The sequence below is a fragment of the Otolemur garnettii genome, unplaced genomic scaffold (genome assembly GCF_000181295.1).
Source record: "Otolemur garnettii isolate 467f Iridium unplaced genomic scaffold, OtoGar3 scaffold00075, whole genome shotgun sequence".
Taxonomy (NCBI): domain Eukaryota; kingdom Metazoa; phylum Chordata; class Mammalia; order Primates; family Galagidae; genus Otolemur; species Otolemur garnettii.
The window spans coordinates 5,133,619-5,142,266 of NW_003852470.1; the positions used below are offsets into that span (position 1 = coordinate 5,133,619).

The 8,648-nt window shown below is 42.5% G+C and overlaps 1 non-coding gene across 1 annotated transcript; it reads left to right on the forward strand.

Annotated features, from left to right (window-relative positions):
* The first annotated feature begins 1,987 nt into the window (after nucleotides 1–1,987).
* Nucleotides 1,988–2,090, forward strand: LOC111726703. Its single transcript, XR_002774415.1, has one exon. It is a non-coding gene; the product is annotated as a U6 spliceosomal RNA (small nuclear RNA).
* Nucleotides 2,091–8,648: the final 6,558 nt, after the last annotated feature.

Here is an 8,648-nt window from a genome sequence, read left to right on the forward strand (position 1 = left end):
GAACGTGGAGCCACCAGTGGACACGTGTGTGCCGGGGAGAGAACGTGGAGCCACCAGTGGACACGTGTGTGCTGGGGAGAGAACGTGGAGCCACCAGTAGACATGTGTGTGCCGAGGACTTCTGCGTACAACAGGCCCTTCAGGGACAGGACAGGGAGCGACTGAGGGGCTCATCCCTCCTAATGGAGCTTTTCATTCCCTTTTTCCTTCTTCTCCATCTGTCTTGCTGACATTTTGCCTTTCTCCATTTTTCAAAGTTTGTTGACTCTGTCCGTTGTTTTCTGTTTCACTGGTCTGTTCTCACTGTTATTTCCTTCCTTCTTGGTCCTTTAAATTCATTGTTTTCTATTTTCTTTCATTGAAAACATGACAATTATTTTTATATTTTTTCCCTAAATAAGTCCTTTGAATCCATGTAACGTCAACACTTCCTCCTAACGGCGTCTCAGATGCACTTTCACGGTTGTTCACGTCTATTCTCTCTTAAAACCCATGACATCCTTATGAATTTAATTTGTGAATTTTAAGAATTTGAGTTAGTATCCAGACCTTTTTAATGATATTTTATTGTTGGTTTCTAATTTAACTGCATCGTGATCAGAACATCATCTGCGTGTCAAGGTTCTTTGATCATTGCTGAGATTTCCCTTTGTGACCTAGTCTGTGGCCTGTTTATAAAATAAAATATTTTACTTTTAAAGAATATATGTTATTATTATATTTCGTGAGAGATTCTATATCAATGATACTAATTTTGGTGATTTTGATTTTCGAATCTATAACCTTACTAATTTCTTTTTCTTTCTTTCTTTCTTTCTTTTTTTTTTTTTGTTAGTTTGGTACTACTCAGTGGTCTGTTAAATTTGTTCATTTCTGTCAGTTTTCCTTTCTTCCTTACAAGCCTATAGTATTGTTTGCGTATATCCTCTATCTTATTTATGGTCAATTATTTTATCATTGTGGTGGTTTCTTCTTTTTTGACTTGAAATCCACTTTTTAAGTTAACATTTGACTTGCTCTTCTGTCTCTAAATTATCTTTGAGTTCTTATTCCGGATCTATTTCTTGTTAACATCTTATAGCTAGGTCAAAAATATGCAAATCTACTCCCCTTTGTTTGTTAGTGGAGTTGAGCCATTTACATGTGTTAGTGTGTTAGGATGCTGTACGCATTGGGATTTCTTTCTAATACGTCATTTAGTGCTTGCTGTTGAATATTCTTTCCTATTCTTCTTTTGTGTTACCTGGTAAGTCAGGGGTCAGTGACCTTTTTTCCTGGAAAGGCAGATAGTGAACATGTTAGGCTTGGTGGATCCAGGGCAAAACAAGGATAGTTTGTGATATTTCTGTGGCAACAGAGAAAAAAACTATCACAAAAATTTACTGACAACAATCAAATTATAATATGTCAATTATAACAGTATGAAGTTGAAACAAAAAGCTAATAGTCTTAAACAAGTTCATTGTTTCTGGACACTTTCTGGGCACATTTCTTTGAGTGCTACAATCAAGCATGACTTAATTAACTCATCATGGATGCATGGCCATCCCTGCTTGGCTCAAAAACAAGGCACTTGGAAACACCATTTGGTTGCAGCTTCATTTTCATTTTCTTATTTTTATAAAGAAATTCCTCCATGGTGAGAGAGCCCACTTTAAGTTTTCTAATTTTCCTCACCATGGCTTTTACTAGGAAGCAATATTGCTTGGTCATGCTGATGGAGGGGGTGTTCTTTTAGCAGGTGCACCGTCATTGTATAATAAACACAACATTGCATTGTCTGATTCAGCAACAACACAATCCACATTCCACTGTGCCTTAGAATTGCAAGATTTGAAACTTACTTTTTTCTTGTTTTGATATGATTGGTAAGAGAAAATGTGAGTTATGGTCAATCAACACATAGGGCCCTGAGAAGACTGTTCTGGACACGTCACTCTGTCCTGGTGACATGGTCCTGGTCCATTCAAGCTTTTCAGTGTGGTGCGTGCTTCAGTAGTGCGTATACTAAAATTGGAATGATACAGAGAAGATTAGCAGGGCCGCTGGGCAAGAGGGACACACAAATTCGTGAAGCATTCCATATTAAAAAAAAAAAAAAAAAAAGATTTTCCGTGTGTATGGAAAGAACCTCATACGTCCCTCATGCCGCTTCCTGACTCTGTCCATAGATCACTGACACAACCCAGATGTCACATAGACAAATGGACATGCTTGTTCCAGTAAAACTGTATTTATGGGTGCTGAAATCTCAGTGTTATAAATTTTTCGTGTAATAAAATATTCTTTTTGTTTGAGGTTTTTTTTTTCTTCCAGCCATTAAGCAATGTAAAAGTCACTCAGCTCGTGGGCCATACAAAAACAGGCGGTAGGCCAGATGTGACGGATAATGTTGAAGTTCTTGCATCAAGTTTTTGTTCTCTCTCTCCTATTTGAAAGCTATACATTGTATTCATTTAAGAATCTCCCTTAATTTTTAAAATAATATTTACTAAGTTATAGTGTTAATGATGAAGAACAAAGTAAGTCGTCTTTCTATTTTTCAAACCATATTGCCTACATTTCGTAATAAAGCCCAAAGTGAGTCATGATTCTATGCTGAGTCACAGGAATAGGACACAACAGATCAAGTTCTCTAGCGAGAGGTTTAGGACCCAAAACACAGCATTTCTTGGGCATTGCTGTGTATTACGTAGGAAGGAGGTGCAGGCACTTGGGGGTCACACAAGCCCGGCTTTGAATTTTGGACACCCGCCTTGCCCCTCAGAGCAAGTCACCTAATCCCTCTGAGCCGTGGTCTTCTCATTTGTAAAGTTAACCTAAAATCACCTACATTAACTATGAGCTTTCAGTAGAAGTCACTGCTATAAACTTCTGCTCTTGGAAGGCACTCAACAAGAGGTCGTCATCACCCTCGCTTTACTCGAGCTAGTCTGATGCATGTTAGAAGGGCCCGTTTCAGTTGTTGGGGTCTGCTCCTCTAAATACAAAACTGCACCCCAAATGTCTGCTTTCTGCTGGACATTTTACTCCATCAGTCATTCAAGAGCATTTACTTATAAAGCGTGATCACCTCCCATCTCAGTGTCTCTGTTTCTCAAAGGCCACAGAACCTTTGAGGCTCTGCAGAAGGCTGGCCTGGGGGATGGGGAGCTGGACCCGCCGTCTCAGCAAACACTCAGCGCTCTACTCTCACTTGTGCAGAAAGTCCTTTTCACTGTGGATGCCTCATTAGGCCAGCAAGGGAACTGTGATGGGCTGTACGGATGTGCCTGTGTCAAATGTGAGCTTGGGAGTGGGGTCCCTACTGACAGATCAGAATGTGGAAACATTCATCTTGCCAGTGACGTGAAAATGTACAACTTTTTCCTGTTATAAATCTCATTTTAATTTTATTTCTCCAATGCATGCACAGATATGATTCTGTGTATAAATAGATTTATATTGTCAAAGCCTGAAAATAAAGAAAATATTTAAGAAAATATTCCTGGTGCTGATGACAAAAATAATCTTGTCAGTAGAAAAAGGACTATTGCTGCAAATCTTTATATGTATATTTCTTTCATGTATTATATATACTAACTGGGGCATTATAGAAAAAAATTCAAGCACTAGTGAATGATGAAGAAAAGACAAGAAGCAGTATCTTTTAAAGATTGGATAGCAAATGATTCTTTAAAAGTTTCCCCCCTTTCCTTCCCTTGTAATTTTTTCTTGTACATTGTGTTATTTAAACAACATGCCACATCGCCTGTCCTTTCCCACAATTAAAACATATGATGTGGTTTTAATATGTGATTCTTTTTAGCAAAAAGTAAAAACTTAAAACATCAAAGCAATCAAAGTAAAAAGAACATAATGGATTAAGCTACACACTTTCCAGGAATGCTGAAACAGAAACCTTCCATTAAAGTATTAGTTCTACTCACTCTAGAAGTCCTTCTTCCCCTTAACCTGACCTGCCCTCAGGCTCCTCTGAGTAAAGTGGTCTCAGCCCAGCAAAGCAGGCTTCAGTCAAAGGAAGCCAAGTTATTTGGTTCAGGTGCTGAAGCTAATGTGCGCCTTGGGCGGGTGCAAACTGCTGGTGCGTGCCGGAGTGAGGGCAGAGGGACAGGTGATGGATTACTGGGCCGATCAGGGGCCGGGAGACAGGCAGACTCCTCCACATGTCTACAAGGCAGTAAAAATTCTCTCTCTCTTCGTCTTTTAGTCTAGCTGCGCCCAGACTCTGTTGAAAAGAGCACAGAAGCATACCTCAGTTCTTTACATTCTTCTTCCCTGCGTGGACGCTAAGCCTTGTCCTAGATGGGGGACTTTAGGCCCAGGGAGCCCGGGGGGAGAGAAGAGGGGTGAGAAGAAAAATTCTTGGGCACCATTGGCAAATAACAAATCATCCTTATCCTTCAGATAAACATAGACGTATCTAACCACTCATAGCGGCATGACCACAGAAGTGTCAGCCTAGCTTCTTGAAGGACATAAGTTACATTATTATGACTGCTTTCATGTTCAAAGTGAAACTTACATGTCCTAAGCAAACCACATGGTCTCACTGTCAACTACTTCACAGAATCTTCCTGTCCCCCAACCCCACACCTCCTCACCAGCTAACAGGGGTAGTGGGTTGGTAGATTCCTACTGACATGGCTCGATATTGTCTATGGCCTCTGGGAAACAAGTCACTTAACCACTCTGAGCCTCAGTTTCCCCATCAGTAAAATGGGGATAATAACATATGCCCCCTTAGGTTGCCATGAAGGCTTAAAAATGATGTGTGTTAAGCATCTAACGGAGTCCTGGACACCTTGATGTTCAATCTGTCTGACGGATAAGTGGGTGATTCTGAGGGGTAGAGAAAGACTCAATGATTCATAGGTTTAATTTGCTCTAGATTAAAGCAGGGACACAATTCTGACTTTTTAATGAAGGTCTGATTTAATATACTGTTCCTCTGCCCTCCAGGAACCAAGTAAAACTAAGGCTATTTCCAATTCTTTGTGTTCAGCCACTGATGAAAGCTGACCCAAGAAAGTGGTTTATTGCTGGTGTCAGACAGTTAGCCTCGAATAATGTTGGTTAGCAAATTTAAATTAGATTAAATGAGAAAGAGTTCCCCAAACGTTAACCCACGGGTACAGGGAGGCACCAGAGGCATCTACAACTAGGAGCCCCAGGAAGGGCCAGCTCGGGCGACTTTAATAGTTGCCATCTCCTGTCACCGGCAGATGACAGATCTTCCGAGGGCAGGTTTAGGTTAAGGCTGGTAAATGATGCTGTGGAACTGTGAGCAGGTTGGATCTGCTCCAGCCTGGGGCAGCACTTAGCTCCCTGCCTGAATCACAGGGAAGTTATGAAACTGAGAAGTCAGGCAACCTCCGAAGTTAGCAGAGTGAGGAACTCACAGGGCGTGGATTTAAAAGACGCAACGTGAGCCCTGGTGTGGTGGCTCACACCTGTAATCCTAGCACTCTGGGAGGCCAAGGCGATTATTGGAGTTTGAGAACAACGTGAGCAAGAGCGGGACCCTGTTTCTACTACAAATAGAAAAATTAGCCAAGCATTGTGGAGGTCACCTGTAGTCTCAGCTACACTGGAGGCTGAGGCAGGAGGATTGCTTGAGCCCAGAGTTTGAAGTTGCTGTAAGGTAGGCTGACCTCATGGCACTCTAGCTGTCATAACAGAATAAGACTCTTTCTAAATAAACTAAATAACACAATATGGTATTTGTGTTTCTAAGTGACATCGTTTATCAACCTGATCATAAAATCACCATTTGGGAGCCAAATAGCCACATCCAGCCTGTAGCTCCTCATGAGTCCTTGTCTTGACAAGGGGGCTGTGTGAGGGCAGCAAGAGGTCCAGGACTGAACACAAGGCAGACACAGTTGGCACTCAAAACTCATTTAGATTATGAATTACGCACTATTGGAACTGTGTGACTCAGCCTCTACCACATTCTGTGCTGTTTCCACATCTTCCTCTCCCACCTGACATCAAATCCTAAATGCAAATGTGCTATTTTCACAGTATGATTTGGGAATATTGTGCCTTTGTGTGTCAAGAGGAGGGGCTGTCATCTGTGGCTTTTCCCCAGGGGCTCCTGCCTGAGACAGGGCACTGTGCTGTGTGTAAGCTGGGTATCCATATCCATGGGGGTGTCCATTTCTGACTATGGGCCCAGCAAATGCACGCATCAGGAGTCCTTTTTTGCTCTCATTAGATGAGGTTCTGGAGATTATTTACCCCTTTAGCTCAGTTTTCTTTCTGCTAAATGAGATAAACATTTCATCACTGAAAAGTTATAATAATTACAGTAATATTATTTCCCTGAATTAAAAATGCCGCTCGATTACTATGGATATATTTTAGGAAATTAAAGATTACAAGCTGGTTAATATCCCAAGGCAGAATTGCTAAACTGCAAAACTTTATGTGCATCACAAAAAAAATATAACCTTTAAACAATTTATGATGTAAACTCATGAAATCCACTTTTTAAAAGTTCACTTTTTAAAACACTACCACACCCTTCAAAACATTTCTAACACTTTTGAATCTTCCTCATGAATGGTTCTTCTTGGGATTCTTTACTCAGTGACCAGTACGTTTCCAGGGAGATTACAGTTTATTATGCACTTGAGTTTTCAATCACTTGGAAATTACCTCTGCTGTTTGGCAATGGAGAGGATTCCTAATCACCCGATATTCAGGGATTTTTAATTATTTTCCCCTCTGAATTCTGAAACTTGTTTTTATATTTGAAATCGTTCAGCACCACGAAATTGTTCATTGGAGGAGGAATGGGGTGTTCCAATCACAGGGGGCCACGTGCCTGTACCCTTAGGTAGAGGTGCTTCTTTTGTAGGAGGACCACAATTAGTTTAAAAATAATTTAGAGTTTGCTTCATGATTTCAAAGGCAACAAAGGGACAGAGCAGTGGAGAAGCTGGGGCCCACGTGCTACTGCCACTGTGGGGTCCAGATCCCTGGTGGGAGCATTCTCCTGGCCTCCTGGCAGCGTTGCCCTGCTCTGACCAACAACAGCAGGTCCGTGGCTGCCCACAAGCAGCTTGCCCTAGGGACTATGGTCAAGTTCACAGTCCTGGCTAGAAGAAATTATTTGGCTACGTTTAACTATAAAGTGATTACCACCTGCTGTGTGATGGTTTCTGTTTTGATTTCAGCAATTTTGTTCCTCTGGGAAAATGCTTCACTGGGATGAGTCTGGTGCTGGGCCTGTGAACTTCCTTAGCCTGGCCCCACTCCACCCGTACACACACCCAGACACGGGTGACATGGACAAGGGTGGGCACCGTCTGACACCGGATCCTCCAATTTCCAAATACCCTGCACTGCTGGATTTGTTTTTAGCTCTGCTTTTCTCATGAAGGTCCCTCTATTTGAGGATCCCATTACTATTAATGGTATAAAGTTTTGGATGAACGTGTGCAACTTTCAAACACCACAAATTGATGTCTAGGCAAACGACTTAAAAGGGAAAGATCTTTTTAAAAGGCTTTCCCCCTCAATTTTAGCCAAATAACTATTGTTAAAAGAAAAATAAAGCAGCTTCCCACCAACTTCTTAGCAAGCCCACAGCTGTCATGTACATTTACCTCCATATTTGTCGCTGATTTTCTGAAATCTCCACTTTCAAATTATACATCACATTTTCCCACTATTGTCAAGTTTAATTAGAGAAAACCATCTCAAATTTTCCTGCAAATGCAGAGCCTGCAGTGCGGTGTTGGTGATAATGGTGGGATTCTTACACGAAACAGAATATACGTGCAAGCTACATGTCTTGGCCTTTGTTTTCAGTGTTTTATTCAGGGAAAATAGTTTCAAGAGATTTTAACAATAAACTAAGGAATTTCTTTCCCTTTTCAGGCATTCTTTAATTGCATTATATTTGGGGAGTGTTTCTCCAAGAGTAATTATGGGTTTGTCGTAAGCCTGGTAACAACAGCACCTGCTCACCTGTTCGTGGAAGGCAGCAGCAGGGATGCCACACTGAAGACGCAGGAGCCACTGCCTCCACCCCCAGTGAAACACACAGCTCCATGTACCCGACTCTGATCAGTCTATCCTCCTTCCCGGGCCTCCCTCCCTTTCCTCCCCCCTTCCATCAAGACCTCTGCAGAGGCTGCTCCGGGAGGGAAGGTCTCAGGTCTGGCCTCATTTCTAGCACCAGAGGCAGATCAGAGATGAATCAAGGAAATTCTGCACCAGGAAGGGGGAGGAGGGTGTAAGCCACACAGGCTCCCTAAACCCGCCTCCCCAGTTTAAATTAACAGCCTCTACTCTCTGCTCTCTCCAGGGAAGGCACCTCTGCCCTCTGCCTCCTTCTCCTCCCAGGCAGAGGTGAGGGGTCACCTGACATAAGCCCACATCTCCTGGAGTGCCAGATGCCACAAGGACACATGGCAATGGACTGGGGTCCTTAGGATTTCTGGCTCTACAGAGCCCCAAATTCCTCTTCCCTGTGACTGTGGACTCCTGCACAGAGAGGCCTTCCCAGTAAATGCAAATGAGAGCAGGGGAGGGGTTAAATTCAGCCTGCCTGAACTGGGGGCAAGAAGAGGGAGCCTGAGAAGAAAGACCAGAACAGGAGTGGGCTTGTCTCCCGGCCTCCTGGGAGCACGTCT